Raw genomic sequence first — 21,938 nt, 5'->3', positions numbered from 1 at the left:
CAACATTCTCACTCCTGTTCATTTACCAACTTTACTATCGCAGGCTACAAAAGCTCTTCACTTGCTTTCATCTTGAACTCAACATATCTAGAACTGAATTCATAATATTCTTCGCCAAAGAATATTCCCAATTCCTTTCATTTATTTCCTCCAGAAAGTATTTACCATACTCTTAACATGTCTAAAACATGTTCAGTATAACTACAGGAGAAGCGAGAATGCAAAATAATCTTCAACCTTGTGGAACCTCCTTTAACCTAAGAGATAAAATATAAACAAACAGCAAGGACACTACTACAGGGTAGTATAAGTAGCACATCACAGGTGCTCAATCTTCTCTCTAGCTTCTATGCTTGTTAGAGGTGTAAAATTATTAAAGTTGGGATAGAATCACCTCTCCTTTAAATAAAAAAAAGTTGCCAATGTTAATAAAAGGCTTGAGTAAGCAGAATAAGAGAATAATGACAACAAAAAAACAAAAACTATTGATCACAAAAAAGCTTAAACTTGGAGGATCAAAAGTTGGATAATTAACAGCTAACCAAATATCCCAGAAAATGTAAGTCAATATTTCTAAAGCATTATCCTTTTAAATCAAATGTTAAAAATTTCTCTTCCTGTTTTCAAAAGAATATTCTCTACACCTTACAAATAAATTATAACAAAGAAAGAATTAAGTGGAAGAAAAAAAGGAATGCATAATCAAGGAAATTCAGTTGATTCATTCCCTCCTTACCATATGTTTCTGGATCCTTCCTTTCTCTAACTCATGCAGCATTTTACTTCAGTATATAATTTCTTAAAATAGTGACCTCCGGGTCCAGGGCTTGCTCTCCTGATAGAAAATAGAAAAGTGACATGCTATTAGAAAAATACTCAATACTAAAGGCATTATTAAAGAATGTATTTACTGAAGGGGAAGATGCTGGGGGAGTACGAGGACCCCAGGCTCGCCTCATCCCATGAACACAACTAGATAACCACCAAATCGTCCTCAATACCCCAGAAATAAACCTAAAGGCTGGAAGAACAAACTCTACAACTAAAGGTAGAGAAGGCAGGAAGGGTGGACACATGGCTTGTGAGAGAAATGGATCCTGGCCACTGTGGTGGGTGGGGAGCCACAGAAGGGCAAGAGAGACCAGGACACAGGGAACACAAATTCCCATAGCAATTGGCTCGGAAAGCGAGAGGGGCCGAATGTCATGAATTCTTGCAATTGGTGGGGCTTAAAGCCTGGAGTTTTAACAGTGGGGGGGGGGGGGGGGGGGGGGGAGGGTACAGACTAAGGGAGAAGCCAAAGGGCATTGGGACTATTCCTAGAGAGAGGGCAGGGCACAGTCAGTGGACTTTCAGTAGAAACATCAATCTGAAGAGCATCTGGAGCACACAGTGGGGAGGTTACCTGCTCATCCTAGAGCCTGGGTAGTATTTGCAGAGAGACCTCTCTGGGAACAATGGAACTGACCTGCACCACTTCTCTCCCCTGCACCTCAGCATAAGCACAGAGTCACCTGCAGGAATCAGCACACCGCTGACACTCCCTACCTAACTTGCTTACACCAAGCCCCCAACCCCTCAAGCTCAGGTGGAACTGCCCTCAATCCCAGCTCAGCAGGACCCCTACCCCCAGGAGACTGGCATAACCCCCTGCCCACACCACATCTTCCAACCTGGGAGTTTTGCAGGGCCAATGGTTCAGGCATTTCATAAGCAGACCAGAGCACCTCTAGTTAGAACTCACCACATTCAGGCCAGGGATGAAACACTGCTCACAACAGACAAAGAAAGCCTCTGCAGACAACTGGCCTGAAGGATAAAGTGACCAGAACACAATAGCAGAGCACATGTAGCACACATTGAAGACACTCTCTGAAGAGCTAGGCCCTGGGGAACACGGGACACTACACTGCAGGGCACTACTAGATCTCTTCTTCATAAGGCCATTACCCTCAAGAACAGGAGACATACCTGACTTTCCTAACATAGAGAAACAGGACAAGAGAATTAGAAAAAATAAGAAGACAGAGGTATTTGTCCCAAATGAAAGAAGAGGAGAAAGCCACAGCCAGAGATATAAGTGAAACAGATATAAGTAACATGCCTGACAGAGAATCTAAAGTAATGATCCTAAAGATACTAGCTGGACTTGAGAAAAGAGTGGAAAGCATCACTGAGACCATTAACACAGAGATAAGGAATAACATAGCAGAGATAAAGGGCTCAATAAATGAAATTAAAAACACACTTGATGGAATGAACAGCAGGTTGGAAGAACCAGAGGAACAAATTAATGACACAGAAGACAGAGTAATAGAAAGTAATCAAGATGAACAAAAGAGAGAAAAGAAAACTACAGAAAACAAGAACAGACTTAAGGAATTCAGTGACTCCATCAAACATAATACCATTAATATTACAGTAGTCCCAAAAGAAGAAGAGAGAGAAAGGGGGCAAAAAACTTATTTGAAGAAATAACAGCTTAAAACTTCCCTAATATGGGGAAGGAAACAGATATCCAGATCCAATAAGTACAGAGAACCCCCAACAAAATCAACAGAAGGCAATCCACACCAAGAGATATTGTAATTAGAATGGCAAAAGGTAGTGATAAAGAAAACACGTTTAAAGAAACAAAAGAAGGCAGTTACATACAAAGGAAACCACATAAACCTATCAGTGGATTTTCAGCAGAAACTCTGAAAGCCAAAAGGGAGTGGCATGATATATTCAGAGTGCCAAATGGGAGAAATCTACAGACAAGAATACGCTATCTAGCAAAGCTATCATTCAAAACAGAGGAAAGATAAAGTTTCCCAGACAAACAAAAAAATAAAGGAGTCTGTGACCATTAAACCAGCCCTGCAAGAAATATTAAAGAGGACTCCAAGTAGAAAGGAAATATCAAAAGTGATAGTATGAAAGTAGGAAACAAGAGAAAAAAAAATGAATATTTCTGTAAAAAAACAGTTAAGGAACTCACAAAGTAAAAGGATATATAACACCATATACCTAAAATGTATGGAGGAGAAGTGAAGAATGAGTTCAAACTTAAACAACCATCAACTTAATATACACTGTTATATGCAGATGTTATACATAAATCTAATGGTAACCACAACTAAAAACTACTAATAGATATGCAAATAATAAAGAAAAAGGAATCCAAATATATCACTAAAGAAAACTTGTAAACCATGAGGGAAAGACAAGAACAAATCAGAGAAAAACTTCAAAAATAACTGCAGAACAAGGAATAAAATGGCAATAAATACCTATCTATCAATAATTACCTTGAATGTAAATGGACTAAATGTTCCAGTCACAAGACATAGGTGACAGAATGAATTAAAAAACAAGACCCACCTATATGCTGCTTACATGAGATGCATTTTAGACCTAGACACGTGCAGACGGAAAGTGAAGGAATGGAAAAATATTTATCATGCAAATGGATGTCAAAAGAAAGCCACAGTATTCATATCAGACAAAACAGATTTTAAAACAAAGACTGTTAACAAGAGACAAAGAAGGTCACTACATAATAAAGGAGACAATCCAACAGGATGATATAACATTATAAATATTTATGCACCCAACATGAAAGCACCCAAATACATAAAACATTTTATAACAAACATGAAGGAACTAGTCAATAGTAATACAATAATAGTAGGGGACTTTACTTATTTATCTATCTAGTTATCTTTTTTTATTTATTTTTTTAACATTTATTCATTTTTTGAGAGAGAGACAGAACGTGAGTAGGGGAGGGGCAGAGAGAGAGGGAGACACAGAATCTTAAGCAGACTCCAGGTTCTGAGCCATCAGCACAAAGCCCAACACAGGGCTTGAACTCATGAACCATGAGATCATGACTTGGGCGATGTTGGACACTTAACCAGCTGAGCCACCCAGGTGCCCCTCTATTTATTTATTTTTAAAGCAAGCTCTGTGCCCAATGTGGGGCTTGAACTCACAACCCTGAGACCAAGGGTCACATGCTTTACCAAGTGAGACAGCCAGGTGCCCCAATAATAATAGGGGACTTAACCTGACACTTATATCAGTTGACAGATCATCCAATCAGAAAATCAACAAGGAAAAAATGGCTTTGAATGACACATTGGATCAGGTGGATTTAATAGCTATATTAGAACATTCCATCCTAAAACAGTAGAATACATATTCTTTCAAAGTGCACATGGAACATTCTCCAAAACAGACCACATATTAGGCCACAAAACAGATCTCAACAAATTCGAAAAGATCGAAGTCATACCATGCATCTTTTCTGACCACAACAGTATGAACTAGAAATCAAACACACACACATTAAAAAAAAAAAAAAAAAATCTGGAAAGAACACAAATACATGGAGGGTAAATAACATGCTACTAAGCAATGAATGGGTCAACCAAGAGTGCAAAGAAGAAATCAAGAAGTACATGGAAACAAATGAAAATAAAAACACAAGGGTCCCAAACCTTTGGGATGCAGCAAAAGCAGTTCTGAGAGAGAAGTTTACAGCAATACAGGTAACAACCTAACCTTAGATCTAAAGGAGCTAGAAAAAGAACAAACAAAACCCCCAAACAACAGGAGACAATAAAGATTAGAGCAGAAATAAATGATAGAGAAACAAAAAAACAGTAGAAGAGATAAATAAACCAGCAGCTGGTTCTTTGAAAAGATCAACAAAATTCATAAACCTCTAGCCAGACTCATCAAAAAACAGAGAGGACTCAAATAAAATTATAAATGGAAAGAGGAGAAATAACAACCAAGACCACAGAAATACAAATAATTTCAAGAGAATATTATGAAAACCTAATGCCAACAAATTAGACAACCTAGAAGAAAGGGATAAAATCCTAGAAACAAATAACCTACCAAAACTGAGATAGGAATAGAAAATTTGAATAGACCTATTAGCAGCAAGGAGACTGAATCAGTGATCTAAAAAAAAAAAACCTCAAAGAATGAAAAGTCCAGGACCAGACAGCTTCATAGGCAAATTCTACCAAACACTTAAAGAAGAGTTAATACCCTTTATTCTCAAACTATTCCAAAAAGTAGAAGAGGAAGGAAAACTTCCAAATTAATTGTGTGAGGCCAGCATTACCCTGATACCAAAACCAGATAAAGACACCACAAAAAAAAGAGAACTACAGGCCAATATCTTTGATGAATATTGATGCAAAAATCTGCAATAAAATACTAGTAAATAGAATCCAACAATACATTAAAAAAATCATTCACCATGATCAAGTGGGATTTATTCCAGTATACAAGGGTGGCTTAGCCTCTGCAAATCAATGTTATACATCACATAAATAAGAAAAAAGATAAAAACCATATGATCATCCCAATAGACACAGAAAAAATATTTGACAAAGTACAATATCTATTAATGATAAAACTTCAACAAAGTAGGTTTAGAGGGAACATACCTCACCATAATAAAGGCCATATATGAAAAAACTACAGTGAATATCATATTCAATGGGGAAAAACTGAGAGCTTTTCCCCTAAGGTCAAGAACAACACAAGGATGTGCACTCTCACCATTTTTATTCAACAGAGTACTGGAAATCCTAGCCAGAGCAATCAGACAACATAAAGAAATAAAAGACATCCAAATTGGTAAGGAAGAAGTAAAACTCACTATTTTCAGATGACACGATACAGAAAACCCTAAAAATTCTACAAGAACCAATAAATGAATTCAGTAAAGTCACAAGATACAAAATCAAGGTACAGAAACCTGTTGCATTTCTATACACCAATAATAAAGCAACAGAAAGAGAAATTAAGAAAACAATCTCATTTCCAACTGCACCAAAATTAGTAAAATACCTAGGAATAAACCTAACCAAAGAAGTGAAAGACTTGTACTCTGAAAACTATAAAACACTGATGAAAGAAACTGAAAATGACATAAAGAAATGGAAAGATATTCCCTGCTCATAGAGAACAATATTATTAAAATGTCTATATTACCCAAAGCAATCCACACATTTAATGTAATTTCTATCAAAATACCAATACCATTTTTCACAAAGCTAGAACAAACAATCCTAAAATTTATATGGAAAACACAAAAGACCCAGAATCGCCAAAGCAACTTTGAAAAAGAAAAACAAAGCTGGAGGTATCACAATTCCAGACTTCAAGTTACATTACAAAGCTGTAGTAATCAAAACAGTATGGTACTCACACAAAAACAGACACCTAGATCAATGGAACAGAATAGAAAACCCAGAAATGAACCCACAACTACACGGTCAACTAATCTTCAAGAAAGCAGGAAAGAATATCTAACGGGAAAAAGTCTCTTCAACAAATGGTGTTGGGAAAACTGGATAGCTACATGCAAAATATAAAACTGGAGGGGTGTCTGTGTGGCTCAGTCAGTTAAGCATCTGACTTTGGCTCGGGTCATGATCTCACGGTTCGTGAGTTTAAGTCCCGCATCAGTCTCTGTGCTGACACCTCAGAACCTGGAGCCTGCTTCAGATTCTGTGTCTCCTTCCCTGCCAATTCAGACTCTGTCTCTCTCTCAAAAATAAAGTTTAAAAAAAATTTTTTTTAAATGAAACTGGATCACTTTCTTATACCAAACACAAAAATAAACTCAAAATGGATTAATGAATGACCTAAATGTGAGACCTGAAACAATAAAAATCCTAGAAGAGAGCACAGGCAATAAGGTCTCTGTCATTGGCTGTTGCAACATTTTTCTAGATACGTCTCCTGAGGCAAGGGAAATAAAAGCAAAAATAAACTATTGGGACTACATCAAAATAAAAATCTTCTGCATAGTAAATGAAGCAATCAACAAAACTAAAAGGTAACAGACAATCCAATTTAAAAATGAGAATAAATGAACAGTTTTCCAAAGAAGACATACAGACGGCCAACAGACACATGAAAAGATAGATGCTCAATATCAATCACCATAGAATTTAACATTCAAACAGAGACACCCTTTTAAGTGAAAAGGGATGCTATCAATAATTACACTGGAACAAGAGGCATAAATTAACACTCTTGAAGACAAATCATCCAGATATATAGTTACCTATTTGTGTGCTCTAAGAAGAGGGAATAAACCAAAACAATGAAATGTTAAAAAAAAAAAAAAGTTCCTACCTTTTAGAAGTATATACTGAGATTTTTACAGAGAAAACAATTTATCTGGAATTCGCTTAAAAGTAAACAGGATGAATGAGGGTGGTGAAGAGTGTTTAGAAGTATAGATGAAACAAGATTAGCCGTGAGCTAACTGCTGTTGACACTGAATGATGGGGATACATGGGGATTTATTTATACATGGGGATTTACATGTTTGTAATTTTTTACATTTAGAACTCTCAAATATATTACACAGAGTCTAAACAAAATGTTTTTTTAAATGTCATCTGGAGACTGGCTACACTTAATCTAATACTGCTAGTGCTACCAACTTATATGAACACAGGTAGGAAAAAAAACAAAAGTTCTAATGGGAACCAATAATTCAATAATGATTCAAAAGAATTTCTTCCAATTAAGTTCCATCTCTTTTATTGGAATAAAGCAAAACTGTCATCAATGTCCAGGAGCATAAACGTTCTTTCCTAAACAGCTAATTAAATTATTGCAAGCACAAAAGAAAAAGAAAACCCCCAGTCTCCTCTGTCATTCTCTGGAAAATGGCAATGAAGTTATTAGGATCTAGAAATAAATGTCAATGAAACACTGATAAGAAGCAATCTCCAGAGTTGTTTTTTTTTTTTAATCCAACTACAATATAACCTGCCTTATTCTTTACCATCTGCCCCAGCAGCGAATGCCTAACTTGTCAGCCTGCTTTAAAATTTTCTTAAATCTTTTTTTTTTTTTGAGAGAGAGAGAGAGAGCGAGAGAGAGAGAAAGCATAAGTGGGAGAGGAACAGAGAGAGGGAGAGAGAGGGAGACACAGAATCCGAAGCAGGTTCCAGGGTCTGAGCTGTCAGCACAGAGCCTGACACAGGGCTTGAACTCACCAACTGTGAGATCATGATCTGAGCAGAAGTTGGACACTTAACCAACTGAGCCACACAGGCACCCCTTAGCCTGCTTTTACAATGCATTCTACACATAGCAACCAGAATCATCATTTTAAAAACATGAATTAGAATTTTTGTTAATGTTCATTTATTTTTGAGAGAGAGACAGAGCGCAAGCAGGGAAGGGGCAGAGAAAGAGGAAGACATAGAATCCGAAGCAGGCTCCACCTAGGCTCCAAGCTGTAAGCACAGAGCCCGATGTGGGGCTCGAACCCATGAACTGTGAGATCATGACCTGAAGTGAAGTTGGACGTTTAACTGACTGAACCAGCCAGGTACTCCAAAACATGAATTAGAATATTGGTGGTTCAAGAGGGCAATGTAGGAAGACCATGAATTCACCTCCTACCAAGGACACACTGAATCTATTCCTACATATAAAGCAATTCCTCCTGAAGAAGAATCGAGGGCTGACTGAACAGCTTCTACACAACAAACAATGGAGGGAACACACAGAAAGGGGTAGGAAACAGAGACACTGTAATGACAGGAACCCCACCCACAAAACATCAAGCTGCAGTAGGGAGGAATGTTACTGAGGGGCCTGTGCACTGACTCATGTACCCCAGGTCACAGTGAGAAAACAGTGATTTAAAGGGCAACTACACAACAAGTGAGGGAAATTCATTTACTAACTCCTGAGCATACACTATACAGGAGGGAAACTGCTCGAGCTCTGTGGAGTCAGAGGCACCAGTGAGCCCTTCCACCTTGATAGTTTGAACAAGAGCAAGGTCCAGGTGCTCTAGGTGACCTGCTAGGGCCTCCCCAGCACATCCCAGACTCCCAACCCACACTAGCTCCAGCCGTTCCACCAAGGCAGCTCCTGTGTAACACGCTGCATGCATCCTTTGGCCCATGCTCACTCCAACTGGCCTTATAAGAAATGTTAAGGAGTCTTTAAGTGGAAAAGAAAAGGCCATTACTAGAAATAGGAAAATCAATCATAACTACAATAAATAGTTAAGGGATACAAAAAAAAAATGGATGTAAAACATGAAGTCAAAAACATAAAATGGTGGGGGTGGGAGAGTACAAATGTAGTGCTTTTAGAATGCATTTGAACTTAAGTGACTAACAACTATGTATATAGGTCAATACATATGAACTTCACGGTAACCACAAACCAAAACCTACAAAAGATACACAAAAAATAAAGACAAAGGAACCCAAACATAACATTAAAGAAAACCATCAAACCACAAGAAAAGACACTAAGAAAAGAAGAAAGGAACAGAAAAGGGCTACAAAAACAACCATAAAACAATTAACAAAATGGCAATAAGTACATATGTATCAATAATTACTTTAAATGTAAAGAGACTTAACGCTCCAATCAAAAGATAAAGTGTGAAAGGAAAAAAAAAAGGCCCAATATGCTGCCTGTAAGAGACTCACTTCAGATCTAAAGACACACAAAAGCTCAGAGTAAAAAGATAGAAAAAGGCATTCCATGCCATGCAAACGAAAATGAAAAGAAAGCTGGAGTAGCAATATTTGTATCAGACAAAACAGATTTTAAAACAAACATTGTAAAAAAACACAAAGAAGGACACTACATAATGATAAAAGGGTCAATACAAAATGAGGACATAACATGCATAAGTATTTATACATCTAACATAGGGGCACCTAAATATTAAAAACAAGTATTGGGGCGCCTGGGTGGCGCAGTCGGTTAAGCGTCCAACTTCGGCCAGGTCATGATCTCGCGGTCCGTGAGTTCGAGCCCCGCGTCGGGCTCTGGGCTGATGGCTCGGAGCCTGGAGCCTGTTTCTGATTCTGTGTCTCCCTCTCTCTCTCCCCCGTTCATGCTCTGTCTCTCTCTGTCCCAAAAATAAATAAACGTTGAAAAAAAATTTTTTTAATATTAAAAACAAGTATTAATGGACATAAAGGGAGAAACTGAAAATAATACAATAATAATAGGGAACATCAAACTCCCAATTACATTAATGCATAGATCCCCTAGACAGAAAATCAACAAGTAAACAAACATTGGCCTTAAACAACACATTGTACAGAAAGACTCAATAGATACATATACAAAACATTTTATCACAAACCGTAGGATACACTTTTTTTTCAGGTACACATGGAACATTCTCCCCGATAGATCACGTTAGGCCACAAAACGAGTCTCAATAAATTCAAGAAGACTGAAATCGTATCAAGCATTTTTTCCAACTACTAACAGTATGAAACTAGAATTTAGTTACAATAAAACTAGAAATTCCAAAACACAAACATGTGGACACTAAATAATATGCTACTAAAAAATAAAACCAATGGATCTATGAAGAAATCAAAGAGAACATTTTAAAAATACCTTAACACAAATTAAAATAGAAACCCAACTTTCCAAAATCTATGGGACAAGCAAAATCAGTTCTAAAAGGAAGTTCACAGCAATGCAAGCCTCTCTCAAAACACAAACAGACAAAATCCCAAATTATAAATAATCTAAAAGAATTAAAAAAAGAAAAACAATGCCCAAAGTCAGTAAAAAGTAAAGAAATAATAAAGATCAGAGCAGAAATAAATGAAACAAAGATAAAGAACAGAAAAGATCAATAAAAAAAAGATTAAAAGCTGGTTCTTTGAAAAGATAAACAAAATCAATAAACCTCTAGCCAGATTCAAGAAAAAAAGCACCCAAATAAATAAAATCAGAAATGAAAGAGAAGTTACAACTCACACCACAGAAATACAAAAGGATCATAAAAGACTTACAATTATACACCAACAAATTGGAAAGTATAGAAAAATAAATCAATTCCTAGAAACATAACCTTCCAACACTGAATAACAAAGAAACAAAATCTGAATAGACCAATTATAAGTAATGAAATTGGGTCAGTAATTTTAAAACTCCCCCAAAAACAAAAGTCCAGAACTGGATGGCTTTACACATGAATTCTACCACATAATAAATATCTAGTACTGATCCTTCTCAAATTATTCCAAAAAACTTAAAGAAATAAGGAATGCTTCCAAACTCATTTTATGATGACAGCATTACCCTGATACCAAAACCCAGAAAAAGACACCACAAAAAGGAAGTAAATAACAGGATGATATCCTTGATAAATCCAGATGCACAAACTTTCAACAAAATATTAGCAAACTGAATTCAACAACACGTTAAAAAGGTTCACATACCATAATCACATGGGGTTTATTCCAGGAATGCAAAGATGGTTCAACATTCACAAATCAATCAACACAATACACCACATTAAATAAGCAAAGGATAAAATGCACATGGTCATTTCAATAGATGCAGAAAAAGCATTTGACAAATGCTACATCCATTTATGATAAAAAAAAAAACTCTCAACAAAATGGGCATAGAAGGAATGTACCTCAATGTAATAAAGGCCACATTTAACAAACCCATAGCTAGCATCACACTCAGTGGTGAAAAGCTGAGTTTTTTTTCTCTAAGATCAATAATAAGACAGGGATGCCCATTCTTGCCACACATTCAACATAGCATTGGAAGTCCTAGCCACAGCAATTAGGCAAGGAAAAGAAATAGAAGGCATTCAAATGGAAAAAGAAGTAAAACACTATTTGCATATAAGATACCATATATATATACATACACACACACACACACACACACACACACACACACACACACACACACACATATAACCCTAAAGGCTCAACCAGCAAACCACTAAATGAATTCAGTTAAGCAGCAGGATACAAAATTAGCATACAAAAATCAGCATTTCTATACACTAATAACAAGCGATTGTAAAGAGACATTAAGAAAATAATCCCATTTACAATTGCATAAGAAAACATAAAATGCCATTTTTAATCTTGCCTCTGCTCTCTGCTGATGTGCTGCACTGGGGGTTCTGGAATGGTAAGTAGTTCAGGATACACAGCCTCTTGGGCAACCAGGCCAGGGGTGAGTCTGAGGGTCCCATGACCTGAATGTGTGGAGGGCAGCAGCCTGGCCCAGACCACATTGTCCAGGAGACCTCAAGAAGTCCCCAAGAGGCTCCCAGTCTGTGTTCCCATGCCAGGATATGGGGAGGTTGGTTTGAGTACATTTTAGTTTACTTGTCATCAGCTGTATGCCAGGCAGAGATTTCTCTCATGCAAAAGAGAGAGACCTCACTGTATAACTGTCATGTATGCCTGCCCTATCACAGTGTGAAATCACATCACCCTTTAAGGTGCCATTTAAGGTTTAGATCTTGATAACTGTTTCAAGTTGTAAAACTCTGCAAAAATCAAATGAATATCATTAACTTTGCAGGTGAAAGATGGATGCTTGAAACAGAGACTGCTGCTAACTGAATCTTTTCTAGGAGCGCAAAGGTGACCTAAGGATGTCCTCAGTAAAAAAAAAAAAAAGAAAGAAAAAAAGAAAACTTGACCTTCACAAAAGTTTCTTGGATCATTTAACATTTCCAGGAGTCTGAGGGGTACTGAAACTATTGCTTCTGGACAGTCCATAAATATACATTTAAAACAGTGGGACTATGAATAAATATTTCAATAAGCTTCTTGGAAAAAAAGAAGGAATAAAATATATAGGAATAAATTTCACCAAGGAGGTAAAAGACCTGTACTCTGAAAACTATAGGACATTGATACAAGAAACTAAAGGCAACATAAATAGATATTCTGTGCTCATGAATTGGAAGAATTAATACTGTTAATGTTAATTTTTGAGAGAGAGAGAGACAGAGACAGAGAGGCAGAATGCAAGCAGGGGTTGGGGCAAAGACAAAAGGAGACACAGAACTGGAAGCATGCTCCAGGCTCTGAGCTGTCCGCACAGAGCCCAACAACACGTGGCTCAAACCCACGAACTGCAAGATCACGAACAGAGCTGAAGTCGGACGCTTGACTGACCGAACCACTCAGGTGCCCCGGAAGAATTAATACTGTTAAAATGTCCATACTACTCAAAGCAATCCATAGATTTGATGCAATCCCCATCAAAATACCAGTGGCATTCTTCACAGTAATAGAACAAACAATCCTAAAATTTGTATAAAACCACAAAAGACCTCAAATAGCTAAAGCAATATTGAGAAAGAACAAAGCTGGAGGTATTATGTTTCCTGATTTCAAACTATACCACAAAGATATGATGATACTGGCATAAAAACACACACATAGATCAATGCAATAGAAAGCCCAGAAAGAAACCCACACATATGTGGTCAATTTACACGAGAAGCGCCAAGAATATACAATGGGGAAAGGATACTATCTTCAATAAATGGTGTTGGAAAAACTGGACAGCTATGTACAAAAGAATGAAACTGGACTTTTATCTTACACAAAAATATCATACACAAAAATAAATTCAAAATGGATGAGACTTGAATGTAAGATCTAAAAAAACTCCTAGAAGGAAATATAGGCAGTAATTTATTTGACATCAGTCTTAGCAATATTTTTTGGATCAGTCTCCTCAGACAAGGACAACTAAAACAACTGAGATTATATCCAACCAAAAAGCTTTTGCAGAGCAATTCAGGAAACCATCAACAAAATGAAAAGGCAACTACAGAATGGGAGAAGATATCTGCAAATCATACATCTGATAAGAGATTAATTTAATATCAATTTAATATCAAAAAACCAAACTGATTAAAAACTGGGCAAAGGACTTGAATAAACATTTTTCCAAAGAAGATACACACACACCCAAAAAGCACATGAAAAGATGCTCAACATCATTAATCATCAGGGAAATGGAAATCAAAACCACAATGAGATATCACCTCACACCTATTAAACTGGTATTATCAAAAAAGACGAAAAATTACAAGTGTTGGTGAGGATGTAGAGAAAAGAAAATGTGGTGAGAATGTAAATTGGTGCAGTCAAAATGGACAACAGTACGGAAGTTCCTCAAAAAAATTCAAAAACAGAACTACGAGACCATCCAAATTGCACTTCTGTGTATTTATCCAAAGAAAATAAAAACACAAAAATGAACTACTGGGACCTAATCAAGATAAAAAGCTTCTGCACAGCAAAGGAAACAATCAGCAAAATTAAAAGGCAACCAACAGAATGAGAGAAGATATTTGCAAATGACACACCAGATAAAGGGTCAGTATCCAAAAATCTATAAAGAACTTATCAAACTCAACACCCAAAAACAAATAATCCAGTGAAGAAATGGGAAAAAGACATGAATAGACACTTCTCCAAATAAGACAAACAGATGGCTAACAGACACATGAAAAAATGCTCAACATCCCTCATCATCAGGGAAATACAAATCAAAACCACACCAAGATACCACCTCACACCTGTCAGAAGGGCTAAAATTAACAACTTAGGCAACAACAGATGTTGGTGAGGATGCGGAGAAAGAGGATCTCTTTTGCACTGCTGGTGGGAATGCAAACTGCTGCAGCCACTCTGGAAAACAGTATGGAGGTTCCTCAAAAAGTTAAAAATACAATTACCCTATGACCCACGAATTGCACTACTAGGCATTTATCCAAAGGATACAGATATCCTCTTTCCAAGGGGCACATGTACCCCAATGTTTATAGCAGCACTATCAACAATAGCCAAAGTATGGAAAGAGCCCAAATGTCCATCGACAGATGAATGGATAAAGAAGATGTGGTATATATATACAATGAAGTATTACTCAGCAATCAAAAAGAATGAAATCTTGCCATTTGCAACTATGTAGATGGAACTAGAGGGTATTATGCTAAGCGAAATAAGTCAGAGAAAGACAAATATCATATGATTTCACTCATATGAGGACTCTAAGATACAAAACAGATGAACTTAAGGGAAAGGAAGTAAAAATAATATAAAAACAAAGAGGGGGACAAAATATAAGAGACTCTTAAATACAGAGAACAAACTGAGGGTTGCTGGAGGGGTTGTGGGAGGGGGGATGGGCTAAATGGGTAAGGTGCATTAAGGAAGACACTTGTTGGGATGAGCACTAGGTGTTATACATAGGGGATGAATCACTGGAATCTACTCCTGAAATCATTATTGCACTATATACTAACTGGGATGTAACTTAAAAAATAAATTAATTAATTGAAATTAAAAAACAGCAATTTGAAGAGATATATGCACCCCCACATTCACTGTAGCATTTTCACAATAGCCAAGATTACGAAAGCAACCTAAGTGTCCATCAATAGATGAATGGATAAAGATGTGGTGTGTATACACACACACACACACACACACACACACACACACACACACACACAGAATATCACTTAACCATAAAGAATGAAATGTTGCCATCAAAGACAACATGTATGGACGTAGAGGGTATAATGCTAAGTGAAATGAGGCACACACAGAAAGACAAATACTGTATGATTTCACATATATCTAAAAAACAAAACAATCAAAACAAAAGAGAAACAGACTCATAGATACAGGACACAAACTGTTAATTACCAGAGGGGGACTGAATGGGTGTTGGGGGTGGGCAAAATAGGTGAAGGGGATTAAGAGGTACAAATTTCTAGTTATAAAATAAGTAAGTCATGGGGATATAATGTACAGCATAAGGAATATAATCAATAATATTGTAGTAACTTTGTATGGTGACAGACAGTAACCAGACTTACCATGGGGATAAAATATCAAGTCACTATGATGTACCCCTAAAACTAACAGAATATTTTATGTCTACTACATATTAGTTAAAAAAACAAACAGGAATTAAACCATGTCTTTCCCGTCCTTAAAAATTTTCAGTGGCTTCCCACTCTACTGCCAGGCCCTTTGTAACTGCATCCTGACCACCTATCTAATCTCATTTGCCATCATTGTTCCACTTGCTCCCTCAACTTTAGCTAAACTAGCCTCCTTTCAATTCCTTAACTACACCAAGCTCTTTACTGCCTCAGAACTCTTTTATCTGCCATCTGTTTAGTCTCAAATGCTCTTCCCCAGGGTTTCTCTGGCTGACTCTCATCCTTCACTTCTTAACTTCCTTGCTGTTCCCATTGAAGGTAGTCATTCTTACCTCCTGACACTTTACGGCACTGATCTATTTATTTCCTTCATATCTTTTCATTTATTTACTTATTATTTATCTTCCCCACCAAGACCTTGAGGACAGGAATCTCATTTGCTTGGATCACTGCTGTATCACCAGTACCCAGCATAGTGTATTTATAAGTCCTCTATAAACATCAGTTAAATAAATGAATTATATCACTGATCACTTTCTCATTCTACATTCTACTTAATTTCTCATGAAACCATACTTCCTGGTGTACTACCGAATTCCCCAATTTACTCACCCTTTTTGCTTTGTTGGCAAAACAAACCAGTATTCTACCTATTTCATATGGAAAATGCTGCCCGCCATGGTTTTCAACTTAACCTAGTAATGAATCCAGCCACTTAAATGGCTTCAACCCCCAGAGCTAATACTCCAACCTTAGCCTTTCTGCTTTGCACTACTTGACCAATATTTCCAACTCCCTGAAGGATACCTCTCCTAGGATATATATCACCATCATGATTCCAAATACCTCATCTTTCCAATAACTTTCAGTGCTGCCCATGATACTACATTCTTCCAGTCTTTCCAACTAAAAACAATGTGATATACAGGAAAGTGAACAGACTTCAGGGCTCGCAAGACTGGGATCAAATCCCAGCTTTACAAGCTATTAGATGGTCACTTAACCATTCTGAGGCACAGTTTTTTCATCAGCAAAAAGATAACAGTCATGCTTAGGACTGTTATGAGAATTAGAAATAGCAAATAAAAAAACCTTGCATGATATCTAGCATATTGTAGTCTTTGAGTTATTAATTCCTCCAACAATGTCCACATCTGACCTCCTGCCAAACTATACTCATTCTATCTTATAATAATCACAGTAATAATATTTATAACAGCAATAATAATAATTTACAATAATGTTTGTATTTATCCCTTTTATTCTGCCTTCACTCTAGTACTGGACCATAACAAACCATAATGCCTAATCTCACATTCTCCATCAATTTATCCTGTTTTACTCTAAGTCAGTATTTATTTCATCTAATAGTGCTTCAGTTTGAATAATTTCAATTACTTGTCTTTGAGTTCACCAAACCATATCTAGTCTATCATTAATTTCATCCAATAAATTCTTAATTTTAGGTATTATATTTTTCAGTGCTAGAATGTCCATTAGGCCCTTTTTCCTCTACTGTATGGTAAAAAAGTATAAAAGACATAAAATGTGCCATCTCAATCACTTTTAAGTGTACCACTCAGCAGTAATAATTACATTCACAATGTTGTGCAACCATCATCACTATGTATCTCCAAAACTTTTTCATGACCCCAAACAGAAATTCTTGTAACCATTAAGCAGTAACTCTGTTTCTCCTCTAAGCCACTAGTAACCTCTAATTAACTTTGTCTCTATTAGTTTGTCTATTCTAGATATTCATATAATCACACAATGTTTGTCCTTATGTGCCTGGCTTATTTCACTTAGCATAATTATGTTTCAAGGTTTGTCTATGTTGTAGCATGTCTCAGAACTTCATTCCTTTTTATGGCTGAACAATATTCCATTGTATGCGTATACCACCATTTTGTTTATCCATTCATCTGTTGATGGTCATTTAGGCTGTGTCCACCTTTCCAGAAACTGAGGTCTTAGTTAATATTTGCTTAGCTGAACTTTCTCCATTCTTCTTCTAGCAAACTTTCCATATTCGTGTGTTTCAGGTACCTCTTACAAACATTTGAGAACAAGACTTCATTTTTTAAATAAAACTCCAATATAACAATCTTTGTCTTTAAACTAGTGTTTGATCCACTTACACTGTGATACATTAAGATTTACTTATAACACTCTTAATCTGTGTTATTTATGTTTTTCTATGCTCCTCACCCCTTTCTTATCTTCTGTTATCAAGGTTTTTGTTCTTTTTTAACCCCTCTACCAGTCTATAAGTTAATACTCAACTTATCTTTAAGAGGTTAACTCTTAAAATGTAACATACATTCTTTTTTCTTAAGATTTTATTATTTTGTAAGTTATCTCTGCACCCAATGTGGGGCTCAAACTTACAACCCTGAGATCAAGAGTCACATATTCTACTGACTTAGCTAGCCACTCTCCCCATATCATGCATTCCTAAGTCAAAAGTTTAACAGTATCTCTAATATTTCCTCCCTCTTCTCAATTAACAAAAGATCTTTGGGGCTCCTGGGTGGCTCGGTCGGTTAAGCATCCAACTTTGGCTCAGGTCATGATCTCAGAGTTGATGAGTTTGAGCCCCACGTCAGGCTCTGTGCTGACATCTCAGAACCTAGAGCCTGTTTTCTCTCTCTGCCCCTGCCTCACTCATTTTCTCTCTCTCTCTCTCTCAAAAATAAAACATTAAAGAATTTAAAAAATAAAAGATCTTCACCTATACTGACCTACCTCTTGACTTTCATGTCATTATTGACTGATATTTTAGCTCCACCTTGTTTTTATGCTGAATATTAGCCCTTATCATTACTAATAGGATTCATGCTTGTTTCGATTCACCCACATAGTTACCAATTTCCTTACTCAGAATTCCATTCCTTTTTGCATTTCATTCCCACCCTATGGTTTTCTTTTTCCTTAAGTAGTTCCCTCAGTGAGAGACTACTGGTGATAAACTATTTTTATGTGGAAATACTTTATTTTACCCTAAATCAAAATGATGATCTAGCTAGATAGACAATTCTAGGTTCACAATTCTTTTCCACCAAGAGTGAAGAACCCTCTGGATTCCATCACTGCTGCTGCTGAGAAGTGAAACGTCAGTCTAACGGTTGTACTTTATGGATAATCAGACTTTTCATCTTGGTCATTAAGATCTTTTCAGCAGTGCCTGGGTAGCTCAGTCGGTTAAGCATCTGACTTCAGCTCAGGTAATGATCTCACGGTTCACAAGTTCAAGCCCCACGTTGGGCTCTGTGCTGACAGCTCATAGCCTGGAGCCTACTTGGGATTCTGCGTCTCCCTCTCTTTCTGCCCTTCTCCTACTGACACTCTGTCTCTTTCTCTCTCAAAAATAAACATTAAAAAAAATTCATAATAAAATATCTTTTCACTTGTGGGGTTCTGCAGGTGTCTACATGTACAATTGGGGTAGTGGGGGAAGGGGCACTCAGCATTCATTAAACATTGATTCTTAAGATTCATGTCTTTCATTAATCTAAAAAATTCTTAGCCATCATCTCTTTGAATATTGCCTATCCCTCATTCTCTCCTTCTTGAACTCCTATTAGATGACTAGATACATGTCAGAATTTCTCATTCCATTCTCCATGTCTTTAAACCTCTCTTTTATATTTTCTTTGTCCTTTGTGCTACCTTCTGGAAATTTCCTCAGATCTATCCAGTTTAGGGACAGGAAATTTTTTCAGTAAAGAGCCAGAAAGTAAATATATTAGGGTTTGAGAGCCACATACAGTCTACATAAATAGAATGTTTTCTTTAGTCTTTTTTTTTTTTAAACAATCCTTTAAAAGCATAAAAACTATTCTTACCAGGGCACCTGCGTAGCTCAGTCAGTTAAGCATTTGACCAGCTCAGGTCATGATCTCATAGTTTGTGGGTTCAAGCCTCACATTGGGCTCTGAGCTCAGAGCCTGGAGCCTGCTCCGGATTGTTTGTTTGCGTGGTGTGTGTGTGTGTGTGTGTGTGTGTGTGTGTGAGTGAGACAGACAGTGTCTCTGGCCCTCCCCTGTTTGTGTTCACTCTTCTCCCTCTCAAAAATAAATAAATATTAAAAAAAAAAATTCTTGCCATGCAGGCTATACAAAAACAAGCCACAACTCAGATTCACCCAATAAGCCATGGTTTGCCAAATTCTGATCTAGCTCATTAATTCTCTCTTCTGTTTCTAAGCTGCTGTTTATCCTACCCACTGGGTTTAAATTTTACATTTTCAGAAATTCTACTAGTTTCTTTTTTAAGTGGCCTCATGTTTATGATAGCACCTATTCTTTATCATATTTTCTATTCCTTCCCTACATGTGTTTAATTTGTTCTATCTGCTAATTCTTGCTTTTAGAGGAATAATGGACTGTTTCTTCACGTGCTTTATAATTCTATATTAAGTTCATTTTTGGTAGTGTTTTATTTCTGGGAATTACATGTGTTCTGGGTTGAGGATATGCCCCTCTAGAACAGTTTCTGTTTTCCAAATACCTCTGTCATATCATCAGCCTTAAACCATTTTTTTAATGTCAATTCTCAATCTGGAGATTCTCCCAGACCCCACATGTACTGTAAATTCAAACATAATACCGACATGAAGGGGAAAGTCATGGTCTTGAGTTCTCAGCACTCCCCTCCCCAACGAATCCAGGATCCAGACTAACAGAGACATCTGTGTATGCTCACAGGCACATTTTTTCTAGTCTATCTACTCCTTAAGTGAATGTTCAGCCCTTTGAATATACTCTTATCTGCTGTCTCAATTCTAACACGCACAGGCCTAAGGGTTTTTCTCTGGTCTCTATGGAAACTAAAATGCAAGTTACTAAGACTAGCAAACACTCTAAGGGAATATAACATCAAATTGCACACCACATGCTTTTTCAATCCCCATCCTTGCCTGCTCCTACCACACTTTTTTATTTTAATGAGGATTGTTACCTTTTTTTCTGGAGAGTACAATATGCATTTTGTGGCAGCAGGGGCGTTATATTTATCTGGTCTGCTATTTTGTCAAAACCAGAGACCTCTTCCAGTCTTTTCTCTATGCATGAATAAATATGCATACAAAAACATATTAAACATGTATATTCTTTTTGTAATTTGATTTTTTCCCTGACATCAAGAACAGTCTAATGTCCCACATCATTAGACATTTTACTACATGATCATTAATAGCGGAAACCTCTATAACAAGGTTTGCTCTACCTATCCACCTTATTTAAACTATTCCACATACATTTAAATCATGACTCTTTTGAGCGCTCCTGTAATGTAAAGAATGAGTCAGCTCAAGTTGTGGCTCTTTCTCCAATCTTCTCCATCTCTCCTCCCCAACAGACACACTAACAGACACTTGGATTGGCATTCTTTCTCTTTTCCACTTACCCATTTATTCTTTGGGGACATTTTTTTAAATGTTTATTTATTTTGAGAGAAAGTGAGAAAAAGCCAGTGGGAGAGGGGTAGAGGACAGAGAGAAAGAGCAAGTGAGAGAGTGAGAGAGAACCCGTAGCAGGCTCCACATTATCAGCACAGAGTGGGGCCATTTTAAAGACTGACTTCTTTCATAAATCTTTCTCCAACTACACTTGATTTCTCAAGTCTCTAAACACCCACTTTCAGAGGATTCAGAACTTAATCAACTGTTCATTAGATTTATTTAAGTAATTTATTTCTTGCCAGCTAGATTAAAACTCCTTCTAGAAAGAAACTACTTTTCTCACCACTTTTGAAATCCCCCCACAGAACACTACAAAGTTCTAGGTATCTAATCATTGCTCAATGAATAATGATACCAGTTGAAAGTCTTAATTTACATTTTCATTCTACATCAAGTTTAAGATTTAGAGACTAGGTAGTCTTGATTCAAGGAAAATAAAATATTGTAAAATAAAAAGAGAACTTCACAGCTAGGAGGAAGCTTGAAGGCCACCTGGACTTGCAGCCATACCATCTGTCTCAGGACTCCACAAAGCTTTGATAATTTAGGAATGTTATATAATTTCCTCCTTAAAGTGATGTTGAAAATCCCCAGGGCGCCTGGGTGACTTAGTCAGTTAAGCATCTGACTTTGGCTTAGGTCATGATCACATGATTCATGAGTTCGAGCTCCATGTCAAGCTCTGTGCTGACAGCTCAGAGCCTG

At 36.9% G+C, this 21,938-nt stretch overlaps 1 protein-coding gene across 6 annotated transcripts in view; it reads right to left on the bottom strand.

The window, feature by feature from the left end:
* Positions 1-21,938, bottom strand: part of EXTL3 (exostosin like glycosyltransferase 3) — a 131,141-nt gene that overhangs the window by 37,791 nt on the left and 71,412 nt on the right. For all 6 annotated transcript variants that reach the window (XM_027069762.2, XM_027069768.2, XM_053216656.1 and 3 more), the window contains one exon: positions 737-835. The gene's annotated coding sequence lies outside the window, so the exon portion shown is untranslated. The remainder of the gene's footprint in view (positions 1-736; positions 836-21,938) is intronic.

Source organism: Acinonyx jubatus, chromosome B1 (genome assembly GCF_027475565.1).
Source record: "Acinonyx jubatus isolate Ajub_Pintada_27869175 chromosome B1, VMU_Ajub_asm_v1.0, whole genome shotgun sequence".
In the NCBI taxonomy this organism is placed as follows: Eukaryota; Metazoa; Chordata; class Mammalia; order Carnivora; family Felidae; genus Acinonyx; species Acinonyx jubatus.
This window is presented reverse-complemented; position numbering and strand designations above follow the sequence as displayed.